This window comes from Sciurus vulgaris, assembly GCF_902686455.1.
Source record: "Sciurus vulgaris genome assembly, chromosome: 7".
Lineage (NCBI taxonomy): Eukaryota > Metazoa > Chordata > Mammalia > Rodentia > Sciuridae > Sciurus > Sciurus vulgaris.
Genome location: NC_136467.1, coordinates 157,387,198 through 157,410,809, shown reverse-complemented (window position 1 = coordinate 157,410,809; position 23,612 = coordinate 157,387,198).

Below are 23,612 nucleotides of genomic sequence, written 5' to 3'. Positions count from 1 at the left end.
GCACAGCTGACTTCTCTCACATCCCAGGGCTGGAGCTGAGTTCCACAGTTGTAGCACCTGAGAAATTTGCTCAGTTTGGCTGCAGAAAGGTATGTGATGAAGTCAGGTGCACCTAGCCCATCTTTCCCCAGAGGATGATCTTCTGCCTACACCTGGACATTAGTCTGCTAATCTACATGACTGGCTGTTAGGTGAGGGTAGGTCACCTTCAGCCAAAACCTCCTTATCATCCTATTCCCTTAAGCAAAATGTTGTGGGTTGTTGTTTACAATTCCATGTAGACAACAGATTCTTGATTGGTTACTGTGATTCCATGTCTTCTGTATACAACTCCTCCTTCTATGGCTCTCCCTCCCCAAATGTCATTGTGAAATTAACTCCCATTTGCCACTATTTGAGTACTGAAAGTCTAGCTGAAAGAACTCTTTTGTTACTAACACAGTGTCCCAGCCAATCATAGCAGCAAAGTCTCAACTGACGAATGGAGACAAAGACCATTTGCAACCTGCAAAGCTGCCTCTAACCAGCGAGCTGTTTTTGACGGTGCATCGCTCCTCCATCTCCACGTACTGCCCACCCCATGACCACGTGCTGCCCACCCCATGACCCACTCTTTTTCTCGTACTCCTGGATTGGGTGTCGTTCTTTTATTTTATACTTGTTCAATAAACTACTTTGTTTAACTTGTTGAAGTTTCTTCATTTAACAGTGACTTTGGGATCTAAACCAAATGTTTATTAATTTAAATACAATTATGGTTCAATGATATATCTTTGATGATTATAATCCACTTGCATATTTAAGAAATTATTAATATTTAGATTAAAACTGTTGCTTATCCAAATGTTTGTGGAGCATAATATGGTTTTGAAGATTCTGCCTATTCAAAATGAGCAATTTTTAATTTGAACAAAGCATACAAAAATCTAACATCATCAAAACCTTATAAACATAATCCAAATCTTATGAAGATAAAAAATCTCACCGTTACATTTTATAAATTCTGAAGGAAAAAATGAACTTGAAAGAGTCAACTACAGAAAATAATATGAAACTAGTCTTAACTTTCAAAACACTATCACTGACTGGCAAATTCTATATCAAATGCCATGCTAGTAGGATTTCTTGTGCCTGGACCTCTGGGTTGGTGTTGTGCCCAAGCCCCGAAACACCACCAAAGAGACCATGAGGGAGACCAAGTCGTATGTAACCACAGAAAGAGCCAGTTTATTCAAGCAGCTGCTCGGGCACTTGACACAGACCGAGTACCCTGAGCACAAATTTACAAGCTGTTTTATACCCTTCAGACAAAGGGTCTCAGTTTCTCTTTTAAAATTGGAGGGTTTGTGTCCTTGTTTGCATATCAGGATACATTTTGGCTGCCAAGTTTTAGTTAACATAGTGACCACTGGTCTATATGAGGTTAGTGGTGAGGCCAGTTTGACTGCAGTCAGGGGGGGGGGGGGGTGGAAATCCCCCGTTACCCCAGCAACAGCCTAAATTAACTGCCAAGGTCATCCTGTTATCTAGCTAGGCTGAGTTCAGCTCTCTGTAGCTTTTCATTTTTAACTCCTTTTTAGCATCAGCAGCTCTGGCAACTTTTTAAGTTAACTCATTGGGGCCTTACAGATTCACATTGCATTATTTATCATTTTACAAGTTTTGGTGCTTGATAGTGGACCCAGGGCTGCATGCATGGGCGGTAAACTACCAATGAGTTATACCTCAGCTCCTAATATTAAATTTTTAAAACTCTGTAAATTTTAGCTAATATTGTTTTATACATCACTGGTAGTTTCAAGTTTCTTATGTTTTAAGACTTTAATCACACTTTGAAAATGTGTGTTTACATAGCATAAGCACCAAGAGTGCAAATGAAAAACTCTAAGCTCATGAAGTAAAAACAGAAGAAATGGAGATTGCAAAGGTAGACTTGAAGAAGAATTCATTCTTAAATCAGCTTTAGTATTAATTGCATATAGTGAGACTATTTTCTTAATGCTCTAATGATTAAAATGCTAGACAAAGTGGTTTGAGAGACAGGTAGATTAACAATACACACAACAGTGTTTTTTTCCCCCACTTTCTGAAGCTCATTAGTTTAATTCTGGGGGTGAATGAATTGTCACTGAACATAGACAAGGACCGCTTTTTTCCACTCAGCTCAAAACATGCCTCATAACTGAGGGCCTGGTCCTTCTGGGTGGGAGATGGTGGTTGATCACTTAAGGTGTTTGTCAAGCACTGGTCCCTGCGGTCAGAACCCTGTGACCCTGACTGTGATGTCATGGTCAAAAGGTTCCAAGGTGGCTTATTAGGTCTGACACCTTGGTGGCTAAGGCAAGGCATAGTTTGAGACCTGCCTCCATGTCAGGCCCCTTCCTCAGATCCTGGTGGGCACTGGCATCCCTGCCTTTTATCAACACACTGCGGATTTGCTGATCATTTGGCTCAAACCCAGACCTCCTCCCTCCCCACAATCATTACTGCCTTCCCCAAGGTTGATTTATGTGGGTGGCAACCTGTGTTGGCAAGGACAGCCAGGTCTCAGCATGCTCTGCTTCCTGAGTTGCCAGGAGCGAGGACAAATCAAGATGCTGGTGTAACCCTGAAATGACCTCCACTTCCACATGGCTGCACAGAGGCTGGGTGTGGTGGCACTAAATGCAGAGGTTTTGCTGTAGGAAAACCTAAGGCAGGCATGTGTCTAAATGGTTCCACCAGGGTGATGAAGAGGTGGATGTACCACCAAGCCTCTAGAGGGTCTAGTGTTAGGTGCAGGAGGTCACAGCCATGATTCCATCAGTGGTATGGCATCAGCATTTCTTGCTGACTGTGAACCAGGCCCCAAACTGCATTCTCCCTGCCTCCTCATGCTGGATGACTGAGGTCATGCCAGCAGTGGGCACCATGACCATCTCTTCACGTGTGCTCCCTTAGCCTGGCAGGATGACAGAGCCCATGAATGGGGACAGTGGATATGAAGGGCAAGTGGGGGCTGCTGGGCCTGTGTCCCACATCTAGGCCCTAGGGGGCTTCTCAGGGTAACAGAAATAAATATGTGGCAAGGAGTAGAATGAGTTATGTGTGATGTCTGAAGGGCAACTAGCACAGGGTAGGTACCAAATAATTGTGATGGCATCTTGTCAGTGTGATGAGAGGTAAGTAAATTTTATTCTAAGTGTTTACTACCTTCATAACCATGCATGAGTGAGGCACAGAAAGATTCAGCCAGCTGCTGATAGTTCACATGAGAGCTGTGCACAAGATTCTGGTCACATGTAGAGCTCAAAACCTCTGTTCTTCATCCCAGGGTCACTGCTGGTTGGGGGTGCAATGCAAGTCTCACTCTAAGATTGCTGAATCCCAGAGCCTCACATTGTAGTAAGAAGAGATGAATGCCTTTAGGGATCAGACAGATTTTCTTGTGTGCCACACATGTACTTGTGAAAGCAGGAGACAGGTCCTCAGAAGTCCAGCAGATCATGGGCTCAGGTGTCAGATGCCAATAGGTCCTCTAGATGCTCATGTTAGGGTATGGCTCAGCAGAGACCAGGCACCAGTTCATGTGGCCTTCCCAGCATAATTGTGAGGTGTGTTTTGTCTTCTGCTTGTGGTTCTGGGAGGTTCTGTGTGTGAATGGCCCTTCTTCCCTGGAACTGGCCATAGGCCATGGGCAGTGAACAATAAACAGGCTGTGCAAGAACACCTTCAACAGAGGATCAGGACAGGTCAGGTCTTTGTTGTGAAGCAAGGAGCTGTTTAGAATAGTGGCTAGTGCAGCTTTACGCAAGCCTTGGAAGAGTCCTGAACAGGACGGGGCAGCTGGCCACATGAACAGGTGCCAAGGTGGAAGGTCAAGGTCATAGTCCAGGGGTTGAAGGGTACTTGGTGCCTGGAGCACATGGAAACCATCTGGAGCAGAGTGTGTGGCAACTCTGGACAAGTGTAGAAACAGGCAGTGGTTGGGTTTGCTCACCCTTACACCAGGGTCCTCCAGGAGGATGAGTGAGAGTGGGAGAATATGGGGGTTGGCAGGAGAACATGGACACTGTCCCCACTATGCTGGTATCCCTGAGGGGTGGAGTGGAGGGGATGCTCAGTGGCAAGATGTGTCCCAAGACACATCCAATTGACTGGTGTTGGCCAGACTTGGCTGTTTTGCAGAATGGTTGATGTGAGATGCCAGTGTCCCATGCTCGGTGTGGAAATCAGGAGCATGTCTGTTTATATTCCAGCATGCACAGGGCTGCAGTGTGGTCAGAACCACGGTTGGTTACTAGGGTGTGTGAATTGTGAGAGCAGCATCTGGATGTTCAGGCTACCACAAAGGGATGTCTCTTGTGTGTGCCACATTTTCCTTTCAAACAAGTTCAGTCACAACAGAGATAAGGCCAGCAGTCTGGACACCCCTTGTTCAGATTGCATTGTGAGTTGTAATGAAACCCCTCAGGGTGCATAGAGAAGAGTCTGAGCCAGCACCTCAGCTGATTCTGGGTCAGAGGATTGAGCTCTCAGGTTTTGAAGCCCAGAACAGGGAGAGAAGCAGCAAGATGTGTGGAGACAGTTCCAGGAGTGAACAGGACAGAGAAGCAGCAGACTGGGAGGTGACTTTCAGTTTGACCAGAAGATGGGCATGGGTGAGCTGGCATCAGTGGGGAGTGATTCTGCTGCAACAGGAACAAGTCACCCAGGGGATCAGTGAGAGGGGAAGGAAAGGTGAGACAGGTGACTGTGTTCACCTGCTCACAGGCTTGTCTATGTGGAGTCAGTGGCGAGGTGACAGTGAGTCTCAGGGAGGCAGGGTTGTGGGACAAGTCTGTTCCAAATGGCCAGGCATAAGGAGGCCTCCTGTGTTTGAGGTGTGTTGTGGGACAGATGTGTCATTTCAGGGACAGGAGGAGCAGGTCATCAGAGGTGAGGTGTCCTGGTGGGAGGGGCTTGAGATGAGAGGAGAATCAAGGGATGAGGGGCCATGTGGGGCCACAAGAGGAGGTATGGGAGACAGAGGGCTTGTGCTCAGGAGGCCGAGATCAGGACAAGAGTGGATAGGGCATTTCACAGAAAGAGCATGTGAGGTGAGGGTCAGTCCCTCAAGAGGCCTGTGCTGAGCAGTGCAGGAGGGGTGCCCTCAGAGGGGTGAGGCAGGCTTAGAGGCACACAGAGCATTACTTAGAAGGCCTCCTCAGCCAGACTACTTGAGTGCTGTGTGTTTGATCCTGTTGGCGAGGCTGTGGACAGGAGAGGTGCCCCCTAGGAGAAGTCCAATGGATGGAGGTTCAGGGAGATGGGTATGGACTCCTTCAGAGAGCCAAGTCCTGAGTAGGGAGCTTGTGGAGGGTTTTGATCTGTATCCACCCTTCTCACTATCCTCACCCATGCCTTCTCCAGCCCTTTCCTCTTATACCTATGTCCATTCAGAGCTGATGAAGTCATGGCAGCTTGCTTTTAAGGGAGAAGCAAATTCTGATATATTCTCAGACACATGTTACATGGAGAGACAGACAATGGCAGGTTGAGGTATTGATAGGTTTCACCACAGAGAGAGAGTTCCTTCTGTGGTACACAGCAGTGCATTGCCATGTGTTAACTCTCTGGTATTCAGAGGTGGGTGTGCTGAGAGTCCCCTCTGTGGTAGACAGAAATGGGTGTGCAATGAGCCTCTTCTGTTAGACAGCAGTGGGTGTGCCATGAGTCCCCTCTGTTGTAGAGAGCAGTCAGTGTATCATAATTTCCCTGTGTGTTAGACAGCAGATTTTGTGACTTGAGTCCATTCTGTGGTAGACAACAGGGGGTGTGCCATGAGTTTCCTCTGTAATAGACAGCAGTGTGTGTGCCATGAGTCCCCTCTGTGGTAGACAGCAGTGGTTTGGCTTTAGTTCGCTCTGTGTTAGACAGCAGTGCGTGTGTGACATGAGTTCCTTGTGTAGTAGACCGCAATGGGTGTGCCATGAGTTTCCTCTGTGGTAGATAGCAGTGAGTGTGCCAAGAGTTCTTCTGTGGTAGACAGCAGTGGGTGTGTCATGAGTCCCATCTATCAGTATACAGATGTGACTGTGCCATGAGTCCCCTTGTGCATATACAGCAGTATGCGTGCCATGAGTTTCCTCTGTGGGGGACAGCAGTGGGTGTGCCCTGAGTCCCCTACCCTGTAGACAGCATTGCATTTGCCAAGAGTTTTTCTGTGTTAGACAGCATTGGGTGTGCTGTGAGTATTCTCTCTGGTAGTCATCAGTGGGTGTTCCATGAATACACTCTGTTGTAGACAGCAGTTGGTGTGCCATGAATTCCCTCTTGGTAGAGAGCAGTGGGTGTGCCATGATTCCCCTCCGTGGTATAAAGCAGTGAGTGTGACATGAGTCTGCTATGTGGTATACAGCAGTCGTTGTGCCATGAGTCCCCTCTTTAGACACCTGAGGGTGTGCCCTGAGTCCTATCTGTGTTAGACAGCATTGCATGTGACATAAGTCTACTCTGTGGTATACAGCATTGATTTTTCCATGAGTTCCCTCTGCAGTAGATAGCAGTGGGTGTGCAATAAATCCCCTCAGTGGTAGAGATTAGTGTGTGTGCCATGAATTCCCACTGTGGTAGAGATCAGTGGGTGTGCCATAAGTCCCAAAAGTGGGTAGACAGCTGTGAGTGTGCCAAGAGTACCTTCTGTGGTAGACAGCATTGGTGTTCCATGATTTCTCTCTGTGGTAGACAACAGTTGGTTTGCCATGACTCCTGTCTGTGGTAGAGAGAAGAGTGTGTGCAATGATTCTCCTATGTGGTTCACAGCATTGGTTTTGCATTGAGTCCCTTCTGTGATAGAAAGAAGTGGGGGTTCCTTGAATACCCTCTGTGTTAGACAGCAGTGGGTGACCCATGAGTCCCCTATGTCATAGACAACATTGGGTGTGCTTTCTTTACCCTCTGTGGTATACAGAAATGAGTGTGCCAAGAGTCCCCTCTGAGTTCGACAGCAGTTCATGTTCCATGAGACACCTCTGTGGTTGACAGCAGTGGTGTGTCATGTTTCCCCTCTGAGTTAGATCATAGTTGTAGTGCCATAAGTCAACTCTGTGGGTAGATAGCAGTGGTGTAACATGAGCCACCTCTGTGGTAGAGATTAGTGGATGTGTCATGATTCCCAAATGTGGTAGAGATCAATGCATGTGCCGTGAATCCCAAATGTGGGTAGACAGCCGTGGTTGTGCCATGAATACCCTGTGAGGTAGACAGCATTGTGAGTACCATGAGTTCCCTCTGTGGTAGACATCAGTGCATGTGCCATGAGTCTACTCTGTGGTAGACAGCAATTGGTGTGTCAAGAGATCCCTCTTACTAGACATCAGTGGGGGTGCCATGAGTACCCTCTGTAGTATACAGACAGTGGGTGTGCCATGTGTACCCTCTGTGGTATACAGCATTGTGTGTGCCATGAATCAACTCTGTGGTAGACAGCAGTGATTCTACCATGACTCCCTTTTGAGGTAGACAGCACTGGGTGTGCAATGATGATTACCCTCCATAATAGACATCAGTGGGTGTGCAATGAGTACCCTCAGTGGTAGACAACAATTAGTGTGTCATGAGTTCCCTCTTGATAGATATCAGTGGGTGGGCCACGAGGCTTTTCTGTGTTAGACAGCAGTGGGTGTGCCATGAGATCCCTGTGTGGTAGAGAGCAGTGGGTGTGCCATGATTTCCTGCTTTGGGAAGACAGCAGTGGGTGTGCCATGAGTCCTCTGTGATGGTACACAACAGTGGGTCTGCAGGAGTCCCCTCTGTGGGTATCCAGCAGTATGTGTGTGCCATGAGTCCCTCTGTGCATAAACAGCAGTGCGTGTGCCATCAGTTACCTGTGTGATAGACATTGGTGGGTGTGCCTTGAGTTCTTTTGTGGTAGACTGCTGTGGGTTTGCCATGAGTCTCCTCTGTTGGTAAACAATAGTGGGTGTGCCATTAGTCAAATATGTGTGTAGAAATCAGTGGGTGTGCCATGAGTTTGCTATGTGATAGGCATCATTGATTGTGCCATAAATCAACAATGATGTCGAGAGCAATTAGTTTGCCATGATTTCCCTCTTGGTAGACATCAGTGGGTATGCCATGAGTCCCCTCTGCGGTATACAGCAGTGGGTGTGCCATAAGTCTCCTCTGTGGTGTACACCAGTTCGTGTGTCGAGAGTCCCCTCTGTGGTAGACAGTTGAGGGTGTATCCTGTTTCAACTCACTGTTAGACAGCATTGCGTGTACCATGAGTCCATTCTGTGGTAGACAGAAGTGATTGTTCCGAATCCCTTCTGGGGTAGACAGCAGTGGGGTTGCCATGAATACCCTCTTTGGTAGACATCAGTGAGTGAGCCATGAGTCCCCAATGTGGGCAGACAGCAGTGGGTGTCCCATGTGTCCCCTCAGTGTTAGCAGTGGTTATCACTTGAGTCCCCTCTTTGCTGGACAGCGAGGGATGTGCCATGTGTACCCTCTGTGGTATACAAGAGTAGGTATGCCATAAGTGCTCACTGTGGTTGATAGCAATGTGTGTGTCATGTGTCCCCTCTGTGGTAGACAACAGTGGGTGTGCAATGAGTACCCTCTCTGGGTAGATAGCCGTGGGTTTGTCATGATTCCCTCTGTTGGCAGGAAGTAGGGAGAGTGGCATGTGTCCACTTTGTGGGTAGAAATCAGTGGGTGTGCCATGAGTTCCCTTTGTGGTATGCAGAAGAGGTTGTGACATGAGTCCCCTCTGTGATAGACATCACAGTGTGTTCCATGAGTCTCCTCTGTTTTAGACAGCAGTGGGTGTGCATGAGATCCCTCTGTGGTAGACAGCAGTGTGTGTGCAATGAGTTCCCTGTGTAGTAGACAGCAGTGGGTGTGTCAAGAGTACCCTCTGTGATAGACAAGGGTGACTGTGCCATGAGTTCCCTCTGTGGGTAGATAGCAGTTGTGGCATGAGTCCCCTACATGGTAGACAGGTGTTGGTGTGGCATGAGCCCTCTCGGTGGTTGACAGCATTGGGTGTGCAAAGAGTTTGCTCTGTGAGTAAAGAGCATTTGGTGTGCCACTATACTTCTCAGTCAGTAGACAGCAGTGGGTGTGATATGAGTCCCCTCTGTGGGTAGAATGCAGTAGGTGTGCCATGAGTCCCCTCTGTGGTAGACAGTAGTAGGTTTGCCTTGAGTTTCCTCTGTGTTAGACAGCAGTGTGTGTGTCATGATTTTCCTCTATGGTAGAGAGCAGTGTGTGTGCCATGAATCCCCTCTGTCAGCAACAGCAGGGAATGAATGTGCCATGAGTCCCCTCTGTGGGGAGACAGCATTGTATGTGCCATGAGACTCTATGAGGATACAGCAGTGGGTGTGTTGAGTCCCCTCTCTGGTAGACAGTGGTGTGTGTTCCATGAGTTCTGTGGTAGCAGCAGTGGGTGTCACATCCCTCAACAGGAGGGAATCCCTCCTATTGGTAGACAAAAGTGGTTGTGTCATTTGCCCATTTGGGTAGATTGCAGTGGGTGCGGTGAGTTCCCTCTGGGGTAGACAACATTGGTTGTGCCATGAATCCACTGTTGTAGACAGCAGTTGATGTGCCATGAGTACCCTCTTGGTAGTGCCATGAGTCCCCTCTGTGAGTAAACATCAGTGTATGTGTAATGAGACTCCTCTTTGGGAAGAAAGAAGTGGGTGTGCCATGAGTCCACTCTGTGGTTGACAGCGGTGTGTGCATCAAGAGTTCTTCTGTTATAGACAGCAGTGGGTGTGCCAATTGTCCCCTCTGTAAGCAGACAACTCTGTGGTGTGCTGTGAGTTCCTTCTGACGTAGAAATTAATGAGTGTGCCATGAGTCCACTCTGTTGTAGACAGCAGTTGGTATGCCATGTGTTCCCTCTTAGTTCACATCACTGGGTGTGCCATGAGTCCATTCTTTGGTATACATTAGTGTGGTTGTTCTAGGAGTCCCTACTATGGGATACAGCAGTTGGTGTGGCATGAGTTTACTTTAAGGAAGAGAACAGCGGGAGTGCCATGAGTTCCATCTGTGGTAGACAACAGTGTGTGTCCCATGAGGCCCTCTTTGGTAGAGAGTAGTGGGTGTTCCATGAGTTTACTCTGTGGAAGAGAGCAGCGGGAGTGCCATGAGTTCCATCAGTGGTAGACAGAAGTGCATGTGCCATGAGTCTTCTCTTTGGTAGACAGCAGTGTGTGTGCAACAAGTTCCTTCTGTGGTAGACAGCAGTGGGTATGTCATGAGTTCCCTTTGTTGGAGACGGCAGTGGGTGTGACATGTTTCCCCCTTTGGGTAGACAGCACTGGTTGTACCAAAATTTCCCTGTATTGGTAGACAGCAGTGTGTGTGCCAAGAGTCACCTCTGTGGGTAGAGAGCAGTTCATGTGCCATGAGTCCCCTCTGTGGTAGACAGCAGTGATTGTGTCATGAGTTCCCAGTGTGGATACACAACAATGGGTGCCTCATAAGTCCCCTCTGTGGGGAGAGAGCATGGGTGTTCCATGAGTCTCCTCTGTGGTAAACATCAGTGCACCTGCAGAGTTCCCTCTGTGGTAATAGAATTGGGTGTGCCATGAGTTCCCACTGTAGGTAGACAGCATTGGGTTTGCCATGAGTCCTTCCTTGTTCAGAGTGCAGTGGGTGTTCCATGAGTCCCCTGTGTGGTATAGAGCAAAGTGTGTGCCATGATTCACATCTGTGTTAGACAACAGTGGGTGTTCCCTGAGTTCCTTCTGTGCTAGACAGCAGTGAGTGTGCCATGAGTCCCTTCTGTGGTAGAGAGCAGTTGGTGGGCCATGAGTGTCCTCCGTGTTAGACAGCAGTGGTGTGCTATGCATTCCACCTGTGAGTAGACAGCAGTAGGTGTGCCATGTGTACCCTATGCGGTATACAGGAGTGGGTTTGCCATGAGTTCCCTCTGTGGTAGACAGCAGTGTGTGTGCCATGCATTCCCTCTGTGGTAGAGATCATGGGGTGTGCCATGAATCTCCTCTTTTGTAGACAGCAGAGTGTTTGCTATGAGTTCCCTCTGTGGTAGACAGCAGTGGTGTGCCATGAGTTTCTTTTGTGGTATACATAAGATGGTGTTCCATGATTTCCCTCTGTGGTAGACAGCTGTGGGTGTGCCAGGAGTCCACTGCATGGGTAGGCATCAGTGGGTTTACCATGAGTTCCCCTGTGTTATTCAGAATTGGATGTGCCACGAGTTCTCTGTGGTATACAGCAATTGGTGTGAAATGGGTCCCATCTGTATTAGAGAGCAGTGGGTGTGCCATGAGTCCCCTCAGTGGTAGAGAGCTATGGGTGTTCCATGAGTCCCCTCTGTGTTATACATCAGTGGTGTGGCATGAGTCCTCTCTGAGGTAGAGAGCAGTGAGTGTGCCATGAGTCTCCTCTGTGGGAGAGAGCAGTTGGTGTGCCATGAGTTTCCTCTGCAAGTTGACAGCAGTGTGTGTGCCAAGAGTCCACTCTGTGGAAGACAGAAGTGTGTGTTCAGTGAGTCCTTTCTGTGGTATACTGCAGTGTGTGTGCCATGAGTCTCCTCTGTGGTTAGATAGCGGTAGGTGTGATGTAAATTCCCTCAGTGGTACACAGCAGTGGGTGTGCCAAGAATCCCCTCTGTAAAAAACAGCAGTGGGTTTGCCATGAGTTCCCTCTGTGGTAGATAGAAGTGAGTTTGCCTTGAGTTACCTCTGTGTTAGAAGCAGTGTGTGTGTCATGAGTTCCTTCTATGGTAGGCACCAGTGTGTGTGGCATGAGTCACCTCTGTGGTACACAGCAGTGCGTTTTTCATGAGTTCTTCTTCAGTATAAAGCAGTGGGTGTGCCATGTGTCCCTCCTGTCTGTAGGCATCAGTGAGTGTGCCCTGAGTCCCCTCTGTGGGTAGACAGCATGGTATGTGCCATTAGACTCCTCTTTGGTGTGACAGGAGTGGGTGTATCCTGAGTTCTCTCTCTGGTAGACAGTGGTGTGTGTGCCAAAGAGTTCTTCTCTAGTAGACAGCACTGGGTTGTGCATGTGTCCCCTTTGTTGGTAGAAAACAGTGGGTGTGCCATTTGTCCCCTTTGTGCATGGAAAGCAGGGATGTTCCATGATTTCTCTCTGTTGGTAGACAACAGAGTTTGTGCCATGAGTCCCCTCTGTTGTAAACAGTAGTGGTTGTGCCATGAGGTCCCTCTGTGTTAGACAGATATGGGTGTCCCATGAGTCCCCTTTGTGGTATACACCAGTGGGTGTTCCATGAGTCCCCTCTGTTGTAGACACTAATGGGCATGCCATGATTCTGCTCTGTTGTAGACAGAACTGGATGTGCCATGAGTCCCCTCTGTGGTAAACAGCAGTGGGTGTGCCATGAGTCCAGTCTGTGGTAGACTGCAGAGTGTGGGAAGAGTTCCTTCTTTGGTATACATCAGTCGGTGTATCATAAGATTCCTTGGGGGTATACAGAAGTGGGTGTGCCATGAGTTACCTCTGTGGTAGACAGCACAAGGTGTGCCATGAGTTTCCTTTTTGGTAGACAGCAGTGGGTGTGCCATGAGTTCCCTTGTGTGTAGACAACAAAAGGTGTGTAATGATTTCTTTCTGTGGTAGGAAGCAGTGGGTGTTCCATAATTTCACTCTGTGTGGGAGAGCAGTGGGTGTGCCATGAGTTCCCTCCGTGGGTAGACAGTAGTGTGTGTGCCAATAGTTCACTGGGTGGTAGAGAGCAGTGTGGTATCATTAGTCCCATCTGTGTGAAGATAGCAGTGGCTGTGCCATTAGATTCCTCTGTGGTAGAAAGCAGTGGGTTTGCCAGAATTTCTCTCTGTGGTAGAAGACAGTAGGTGTGCCATTAGCCCATATGTGGTAGACAGCAGAGGTTTTGCCCTAAATCCCCTCTGTGGTAGACAGCAGTGGGTGTTCCATGAAACCACTCTGTGGTATACATAATTGTGTGTGCCTTGAGTTCCCTCTGTGGGTGGACAACAGTGGCTGTGCCATGTGTTCCCTCTGTGATAGACAGCAGTTGGTGTGCAAATAGTCTCCTATGGAGTAGACAGCAGTGGGTGTTCCATGAGTCCCCACTGTGGTTGACATGGTGTGTGTGCCATGAGTCCCATCTGTGTAAACAGCACTGGGTGTGCCATGAGTTTTCTCTGTCAGTAGACAACAAAGGGTGTGCCATAATTCCCTTTGTGAGTAGACAGCAGTTGGTGTGACATGAGTCCCCTCTGTGGAATGAGAGCAGTGGGTGTGCCCAGAGTTTTCTCTGTGGTAGAGAGCAGTGACTGTGCCATGATTTTCCTCTGTGGGTAGATAGCATTTGCTGTGGCAAGAATGCCCTCTATGGTAGGCAGCATTGAGTGTAACATGAGTCCCCTCTTCGGTAGACAACAGTGTGTGTGCCATGAGTCCTTTCTGTTTTAGAGTTCAGTTGTTGTTCCATGAGCACATCTGTGGTAGATAGCAATCTGTATGCCATTAGACGCCTCTGTTGTACACAGCAGTTGGTGTCCAATTTGTCTCCTCTGTGGTAGATACAAGTGGGTGTGTAATGAGTTACCTTGGTGGTTAGACATCAAGGGGTTTGCCATGTTTCCTCTGTGTTATACAGAAGTGGGTATGCCATGATTCCCCTCTGTGATAGATAGCAGTGGGTGAGTCATTACTCCCCTCTGTGGGGAGACAGCAAGAGTTTGCCACAAGTCCCCTCTGTGATACACAGCAGTGCGTGTGCCAAGAGTTGCCTCTGTGGTAGACCACAGTGAGTGTGCCATGGTTTCCTTCTGTGGTAGACAGCATTTTGTATGCCGTGAGTTCCCTCTGTGGATATAAGTGAGTGGGGGTGCCACCAGCTCCCTCTGTGGTACACAACAGTAGGTGTGCCATGAGTCCCATATGTGGGTAGACAGCAGTAGGTGTGCAATGAGTTCCCTTTGTGGTATCCAGAAGGGGGTGTGCTGTGAGTCCCATCTGTAGTAGACAGCAGTGGGTGCATCATTAGTCCCTCTTGTGGGGAGACAGCAGGGGTTGTAATATTTGTTCCCTCTGTGGTATACAGAGTGGTGTGAAATGAGTACCCTCTGTGGTAGACAGCAGTGGGTGTGCCATCAGTCCCCTCTCTTATAGACAGCAGTTGGTGTGACAGATGTCCCCATTGTAGGCACATAGCTGTGGGTGTGCTATGAGTTCACTCTATGGTAGGCAGCAGTGGGTGTGCCATGAGTCCCCTTTGTTTGTAGACACCATTGGGTGTGCCATGAATTTTCTCTGTGGTAGAGAGTAGTGGGTGTACCATGAGTCCCCTCTTTGGGTAAACTGCAGTGTGTGTACTGTGAGTTCCTTCTGGGTAGACAGCTTTGGGTTGCCATGAGTTCCCTCTGTGGGTAGAGAGCAGTAGTTTTGCCATTAGTACACTCTGACAGTGTACAACAGTGGGTGTGTAATGTTTTCCTCGGTGGGTAGACAGCAGGGGCTTTTCCATTAGTCCCCTCTGTAGGTAGACAGCAGTGGGTGTGCCATGAGTTCTCCCTTGGGTAGACAGCAGTGATTGTGGTTTTGCCTTGAGTTTCTGCTGTTGTAGGCAACAGTGGGTGTGCCATGAGTTCCCTCTGTGTTAGACATCAGTGGGTGGGTGTGACATGAGTTCATTGTGTGGTTGACAGAAGTGGGTGTGCAATGAGTCCCCTCTGTGATATACAGCAGTGAGTGTGCTATGAGTTCCTCTGTGGTAGACAGTAGTGAGTGTGCCATGACTTCCCTTTGTGGTAGACAGAAGTGGGTGTGCCATGAGTCCCCTCTCTGGTAGACAGAAGTGGGTGTGCCATGAGTCCCCTCTCTGGTAGACAGAAGTGGGTGTGCCATGAGTTCCCTTTTTGGGTAGACATCCCTGGTTGTAATATGAGTCCCCACTGTGGTAGATGGCATTGGGTGTGCTGTGAGTCCCTTTGTGGTAGAGAGCAGTAGGTGTGTCCTGTGTCCCCTTTGTGGGTAGAGAGCAGTGTTTGTTCCATGATTCCACTCTGGGGTATAGAGCAGTGGGTGTGACATGAGTCCCCTCAGTGGGTAGACAGCATTCAGTGTGAAATGATTCTCCTGTGTGTAGAGAGCATTGGGTGTGTCCTGATATCCCTCTGTGGTAGACAGTAGTCATTGCAACATAAGTTCCCTCTGTGGGTAGACATCAGTGGGTGTGCTATGAGTCCCTCTGTGGTAGATAGCAGTAAGTGTGTCATGAGTCCCATCTGTTGTAGACAGTAGTGGGTGTGCCAATAGTCCCCTCTATGGGAAGACATGAGTAGTTGTGCCAATAGTCCCATCTGTGGTTACACAGAAGAGGGTGGGCCATGAGTCCCCTCAGTGGGTATACAAAATTTATTGTGCCATGATCTTCCTCTGCGGTTAGATAGCAGTGGGTGTGCAATGATTCAACTATGTGGTACACAACAGTGGATGTGCCAGGATACCACTCTGTGGTAGATAGCAGTGGTGTACAATGAGTCCTTCTGTGGTAGACAGCTGAAGGTGTGACTTGAGTCCCCACTGTGGTAGACAGCAGTGAGTGTGCCATGAGATTCTTCTGTGGGCAGACAGCAAGGTGTGGGCCATGAGACTCCTGTTTTGTAGATGGAAGTATGTGCACCATGAACTCCCTATGTGGATAGACAGCAGTGGGTGTGCCATTAGTCCCCTCTTGTGTAGACAGCAGTGGGTGTCCCATGATTCCCTCTGTGGTAGAAAACAGTGCCTCTGTCATGAGTCCCCCCTATGTTAGACTGAATTGAGTGTCCATGAATCCACTCTGTGGTAGGCAGCAGTGGGTGTACCATGAGCTCCCTCACTGATAGACAGCTCTGGGTGTGCCATGAGTCACTCTATGGTAGACAGCAGTAGATGTTACATGAGTCCACACTGCAGAAGACAGCAGTGGGTGTTCCATAAGTCCACTCTTTCTGTAGAGAGCAGTGGTTTGCCATGAATTTCTCTGTTTTAGAGAGCAGTTTGTGTGAAAATTTTCCCTCCATTATAGACAGCAGTGGGTGTGCCATGAATACCCTGTGGGGTTGTCAAAAGTCAGTATGTCATGAGTCCATCTGAGGTAGACAGCAGTGGGTGTGCCTTAAAACCTTTGCGTGTATACAGCAGTGGGTGTGAGAAAACTCCCCTCAGTGCATAGAGAGCAGTGGGAGTACCATGTTCCCATCTGTGGTAGACAGTAATGGGTGCGCCATGATTCCCCTCTGTGGGTAGACAGCAGTGGGTGTGCCTTCAGTCCCTTTATGGGTACAAAGCAGTGTGTGTGCCACGTGTCCCCTCAGTGGTTAGACAGCAGTGGGAGTGTCATGTTCCCATCCATGGTAGACAGTAGTGGGTGTGCCATGATTCCCCTCTGTGGCAGATAGCAGTGTTCTGCCATGAGTCCCTCTGTGGTAAACAGTTGAAGGTGTGCCTTGAGTCCCCTCTGTGGTAGGTAACAGTGGGTGTGCCATGAGTTCCCTATGTGGTAGACAGCAGTTGGTGTGCCATGAGTTTTCTCTGTAGTAGTCAGCATTAGGGATGCCATGAGATACTTCTGTGGGTAGACAGAAGTGTGTGTGCTATGAACACCTCTTTTGTAGTCAGCAGTATGTATGCCATGATCTCCCTCTGTGGGAGACAGTACTGGGTGTGCCATGAGTCGCCTCTGTGATAGATAGCACTGGTTCTGCCATAAACTCCCTCTGTGTCAGACAGCAATGGTGCACCACATGTTACCTTTGTAACCATTGATGTGTCATGAGTCCCCTCTGTGGTAGACAGCAGTGTGTGCCATGAGTCCCCTCTGAAGTAGAGAGCAGTGGGTGTGCCATGAGTCCCCTAGCCATGAGTCCCTTCTGTTGTGAAGGCAGTGGGTATGCCCTGATTCATTTTTGTGTTAGGGAGTAGTTGGTGTGACCAGAAACCCTTCTGTGGGTGGACAGCAGTGTGTGTGCCATGAGTGCCCTCTGTGGTAGACAGAAGTTCGTGTGTTATGATGTTATGCTATCTCCCTCACTGGTAGATAGCAGTGGGTGTGCCTTGAGCTCTCTCTGTGGAAGACTGCAATTTGTGTGCCATGAGTACCTCTGTGGTAGACAGCAGTAGGTGTGCCATGAGTGCAACTGGGATATAGAGCATTAGTGTTGCATGAATCTGCTTTGTGGTAGACAGGAATGGGTGTGCCATAAGTCCACTCTGTGTGTAGAGAGCAGTGGGTGTGCCGTGAGTCCCCTCTGTGGTAGGCAGCAGAGGGTGTGATATGATTGCCCTCTGGAGTAGAGTCCAGTGGGTGTTCCATGAGTTCACTCTTTAGTACACAGTAGTGTGTGTTCCATGATTTCCCGCTGTGATAGACAGTGGTGGGTGTGCCATGAGCTCTCTCTGTGGTGGAGAGTACTGGGTGTGCCATGAGTCCAATCTGTGGTTGACAGCAGTGGTTGTGGCATGAGAACACTTTGTGGTTAGAAAACAGTGGAGGTCCCATGAGTCTCCTCTGTGGTAGACAGCACTCGGTGTTCCATGAGTTCCCTCTGTGGAAGACATCAGTGGGTGTGCCATGAGTCCCCTCTGAATGTAAGCAGCCATGGGTGTGCTATAAATTCCCTTTGTGTGTAGACAGCAGTAGTTTGCAATGAGTCCACTCTGGGGAATAGAACTGTGGGTGTGCCATGAGTCCTCTCTCTGGGTAGACAGCAGTGGATGCCATGAGTCCCATCTGTTGTAGACAACTCTGGGTGTGCCATGATACCTTCTGTGGTAGACAGCAGTGGGTGTTCCATGAGTCCCTCTGTGGTAGATAGCAGTGGGTTTGCTATGAATTCCCTCTATGGGCAGACAGCAGTGGGTGTGCCATGAATCCCCAATGTTTGTAGACATCAGTAGGTGTGCCATGGATTCCCTCTGTGGTAGACAGCAGTACGTGTGCCATGAATCCCTCTATGGAATACATCAGTGTGTGTGCCATGATTCTCCTGTGTTGAAGACAGCATTGTGCGTGATATGAGTCCCTTCTGTGGTAGAAAGCAGTGTTTGTGCCATGAGTCCCCTCTGTAGGTAGAGAGAAGAGTTAGTGCCATAATTCCTTCTGTGGTAGAAAGAAGTGGGTTTGCCATGAGTCCCTTCCTTGGTAGAAAGAAAGCGTTTGCCATGTATCCCTCTGGTAGACAATAGTAGTTGTTCCATGAGATCCATCTGTAATAGATATCAGTGGGTGTGATATGAGTCCTCTGTGTGATAGACATCAGTGGATGTGCCATGAGATCACTCTTTGTTTAGACAGCAGTGTCTTTGCCAAGAGTCTCCTGTATGGGTAGACAGCAGGTTTGTGCCATGAATCCCCTCTGTGGTAGAGAGCAGTGGGTCCTCATGATTCCCCTCTGTGGTAGACAACAGTGGGTGTGCCATGTGTCCCCTCTGTGATAGCGATAGACAGCAGAGGGTGTGATATAAACCCCAATGTGGGTAGAGAGCAGTGAGTGTGCCATGAGTTCCCTCTCTGGTATCCAGCAGTGAGTGTGACTTCAGTTACCTCTCTGTGGGTAGACAGCAGTGGGTGTGTCATGAGGCCTGCTGTGGTAGACAGCAGTGGGATTGCCATGAGTTTTCTCTGTGGTAGACAGTAGTAAGTGTGCTGTGAGATCCCTCTATGGGCAAACAGCAATGTGTGTGCCGTGAGACTCCTCTTTGATAGACATCAATATGTGCAACATGAACTCCCTCTGTGGATAGAGAACAGTGGGTTTGCCTTGAGTCTGCTATGTTTTAGATAGCAGTGGGTGTGCCATGGAAGATAGTTTTGGGTGTGCATGATTTGCTCTATCATAGACAGCGTTAGGTGTGTCATGGGTCCCATATCTGGTAGAGAACAGTGAATGTGCCATGAATCCTCTCTTCGGTAGACATCAGTAGGTGTGTCATGAAATCCCTCTGTGGTAGAGAGCATTGAGTGTGCCATGAGAAACCTTTGTAAGTAAAAAGCAGTGGGATTGCCTTGAGTGACCTCTGTGGTAGACAGCAGTGGTTGTGCCATGAGCTCTCTCTGTGTTTAGACAGCAATGGGTGTGCCATGAGTCCCCTCTGTGTTAGACAGCAGTAGGTGTGTCATGAGTTCCCTCTGTAGTAGACAGCAGTGAGTGTGCAAAGAGTGCCCTCTGTGGTAGACAGCAGGAGGTATGCCATGAGTCCCCACTGTGGGTTGAGAGCAGTTGTTGTGCCATAAGTCCCTCTGTGGGTATACAGTAGTGGGTGTACCAAGACCCCTCTATGGGTATACCACAGTGGTTGTGCCATAAATTTCTCTGTGGTAGACACCAGTGTGTGTGAAATGAGATCCCTCTGGGTTTAGACAGCAGGAGGTGTACCATGATTCCCTCTGTGGTACACATCAGTGGGTGTGTCATGATTTCTCCTTGTGGTAGACAGAATTGGGTCATCATGAGGACCCTCTCTGGTGGACCAAAATGGGTGTGCCATGAGTTCCCTCTGTTGTAGACAGCAGTGGGTGTACCATAATTCCCCTATGTTGTAGACAGCACTGTGTGTGCCATGAGTTCCCTCTGGTAGTCAGCAGTGGGCATGACATGAAGTCACTCTGTGGTAGACAGCTGTGCTTTTGTCATGAGTCCCTCTGTTATAGACAGCAGTAGGTGTTTCATGAGTCCACAATGTGGAAGACATCAGTGGGTATGCCATGAGTCCACTGTGTGGTGCAGAGCAGTGGGTGTGCCTTGAATCTCTCTGTGGTAGACAGCAGTGTGTATGCCATGATTCACCTCTGTGATATACAGCAATGGGTGTGCCATGAATACCCTCTGTGATAGACATCAGTGTGTGTTCCAAGAGTCCCTCAATGTTAGACAGCAATGTGTGTGCCATGAGTCCCGTCTGCAGTAGACAGCACTGGGTGAGCCATGATACCCCTCTGTGGTAGAGAGTAGTGGGTGTGCCATGAGACCCTCTATGTTAGACAACAATAGGTTTGCCATGGGTTTCCTCTGTGGTGGACAGTAGTGGGTTTGCCATGATTCCCATCTGTGTGTAAACAACAAGGGTTGTGGCAGGATTTCCCTCTCTAGTCCCATAGCTGTGGGTGTCCCAAGAGTCTCTTCTGTGGTAGACACCAGTGGGTGTGCCCCTGAGTCTGCTCTGTTGTAAGACAATGGTGGGGGTACCTTGAGTCCTCTCTGTGGTAGACAACAGTGGGTGTGCCATGTTCCCCTCTGAGGTAGAGAGAAGTGGGTGTGCCATGAGTCTCCTTGTGGTAGATAGCAGTGTGTGTTCCATGAGTTCCCTCTATGGGAATACAGCTGTAGGTGTGCCCTGAATTTACTCTGTTGCAGAAAACAAAGTTGTGCCATGAGCTGCCTCTATGCTTGACAGCATTGTGTGTGCCATGAACTTTCTCTGTGGAAGACAGCAGTGGGTGTTCCATGAGTACCCTCTGTGTGTGGACATCAGTAATTGTGCCATGAGTGCACTCTGTTGGACAGCAGTATGTGTGCCATGAATCGCTCTGTGGAAGATAGCAGCCTGTGTGCCATGATTTCCTCTGTGTGTAGACAGCAGTGGGCGGGCCATGAGATGCCTCTGTGGGTACGCAACAGTGGGTGTGAAATGAGTCCCCTTTGTTGTAGACAGCAGTTTGTGTGCATTCAGTTTCTTCTGTGGTAGACAGCAGTGGATGTGTTATGAGCTCCATCTGTTGTAGACAAAGATGATGTGGCATAAGTCCCTCTGTGGTAGAAAAGTAGGTATGACATAAGACCCCTTTTTTGGTATACAGCAGTGGGTGTGCCATGATTCCCTCTTTGGGAGATGGCAGTGCGTGTGATATAAGTCCTCTCTGTGGTAGACAGCAGTGGGTGTGACTGAGACCCCTCTGTGGCAGACAGCAGTCTCTGTGCTATTAGTTCCCTCAGTGGAAGATGGCAGTGAGTGAGCCATGAGCTCCCTGTGTGATAGACATTAGTAGGTATTCCATGAGTCTGCTCTGTGGTAGACTGCAGTGGGTGTGCTATGAGTCAGGTCTGTGGTAGAGAGTAGTGGGTGTGCTATGAGTCCCCCTGTTTGTAAACAACAATGCATGTGGCATGATATTCCATTGTAGATCCACAGCAGTGGGAGTCCCTTGAGTCTTCTCTGTGGTAAAGAGCTTTGGGTGTTCCATGATTCTCCACAGAGGTAGACATCAGTGGGGATGCTATGAGTCCCCTCTAAGGTAATGAACAGTGGGTGTGCCATGAATCACCCTATGGTAGACAGCAGTGGTTGTGCCATGAATCCCCTCTGTGGTAGAAAGAAGTGAGTGGTCGATCATGCTCCTTCTGTGGCAGACAGCACTATGTGTGCCATGTGTCCCTCTTCAGTAGAACACAATAGGGGGGCCATGATTCCCCTCTGTGGTAGACAGTGGTGGGTGTGCCATGAGTTCCCTTCTGTGGAATACAGCACTGTGTGTGCCATGCATCCCTCTGTGGGTAGACAGCAGTGGTTGTGCCATGAGTCCCTTCTTTGGTAGACAGCAGTGGGTGTGCCATGGATCTCTCTGTCGGTAGATAGCAGTGCATGTGCCATGAGTGTCCTCTGTGGTAGACAGCAGTTGATGTGCTATGAGTCACCTCTATGGGTTGGCAGTGGTGTGTGTGCCATGAGAACCTTCTGTGGTAGAGAGGAGTGGGTGTGCCATGAGTACACTCTGTGGTTGACATGATTGGGTGTGCCATGAGTGCCTTCTGCGAGTACAGAGCAATGGGATTTGGATGAGTTTCCTCTGTGGTACAAAGTAGTGAGTGTGCCATGAGTCCCCTCTCTGGTAGAGACCAGGGGGTGTGCCATGAGTCCCCTCTGAGGTAGACATCAGTGGATGTGTCACAGGTCCCTTCTGTGGTAGACAGCAGTGGGTGGGCAATGAGTTCCCTCTGTGGGTCAAGAGAAGTGGGTGTGCCATGAGTTCCTTCTGTAATCTACAACAGTGTGTGTGCCATGAGTCCACTCTTTGATAGTTATCACTGCGTGTAAATGTGCATTTAGAGAGCAGTATGTGTGTCATGGTTTCCCGATGTGATAGACAGCAGGGGGTGTGACATGAGTCCCCTGTGTGGGTAGATAGCAGTGGATGAGCTATGTGTCCTTTGTGTGCCTTTGTGTGGTGTATAACAGTGTGTGTGAGATGATTCCCATATTTGATAGACAGCAGTGAGTATGACATGAGTCCCCACCATGGTAGACAAAAATGGGTGTGCGGTGAGTTCCCTCTATGGGTAGATAGCAGTGGGTGTGCCATGAGTCTCTTCTGTTGGTAGGCAGTATTGGGTTTGCCATGAGGACACTCTGTGGTAGACAGCAGTGGGTATGCCAGGAGTTCCTTCTATTTGTAAATAGCATTTGGTGTGCCATGAGTCCCCAATGTATATATAGCAGTGGGTGTTTCATGTGTCCCCTCTGTGAATAGACAGCAGTGGGCATGACAAGAGTCCACTCTGTGGTAGACAGCACTGGGTTGCCATCAGTTATTTCTGTGGGATTATAGCAGTGGGTGTGCCATGATACCCCTGTTTCAGATAGCATTGATTGTTCCATGACTGATTCTATGGTTAGATGGCAGTGGGTGAGCCATGAGTCCCTCTGTAGGTAGACAGCAGTGTGTGTGCCATGGATCCCATCTGTGGTAGACATCAGTGGGCATGCCATGAGTAGCATCTGTTGTAGAGAGCAGTGGGTGTGTCATGAGTAGCCTCTATGGTCAACAGCATTGGGTATGCCATGAGTCTCCTCTGTGGAAGACAGCAGTGGGTCGGCCTTGATTTCCTCTGTGGTAGACAGCAGTGGGTGGGCCATGATTTCCTCTGTAGTAGACAGCAGTGGGTGGGCCATGATTCCATCTTTGGTAGACAGCAGTGGGTGTTCCAAGAGTCCCATCTGCGGTAGACAGCAGTGGGTGTGCCATGAGTCCCCTCTGTGGTAGACAACGATATACTGTGGTAGAGAGCAGTTGGTGTTTCATGAGACCCCTATGTGTGTAGACCGCAATGTGTGTTCCATTAGTCCCCTCTGTGGTAAACACCATTGGGTGTGCCAAGAATCCCCTCTGTGAGTAACCAGCTGTGGGTGTTACATGTGTCTCCTCTTTGGTAGAGTGTGTGGTAGAAGCAGTAGGTGTGCCATGAATCCCCTCTGTGGTAGACAGCAGTGGTAGTGCCACAAATCCCCTCTGTGGGTAGAAGCAGTCAGGTTGACATGAGTCCCCTATGTGATAGATAGCAATGGGTGGCTATGAATCCCACCTGTGGTATGGAGAAGTGGGTGTGCCATGAGATCCCTCTGTGCATAGACAGTTGTTGTTGTGCCATGTGTCCCCTGTGTGGTAGACATTTTGGGCGTCCACAATTCCCTCTGTGATAGAAAGCAGTGGATTTGCCATGAGTGCCCTCTGTGTTAGACACCAGTGTGTTTTTTATGAGCTCCTGCTGGGCTCCAGCCCTAGCAGGGTTCGTAGTGGTCTCAGGTGATGAGTAGGCATCAGCGTGGTGGAGAACAAAGCAAAACAGACTCATGGAATAGATGCTAAATTCTAAATTTTATTTTTCCCAGCCAGCTTTTTATATATTAAAAGGTTGACAGTT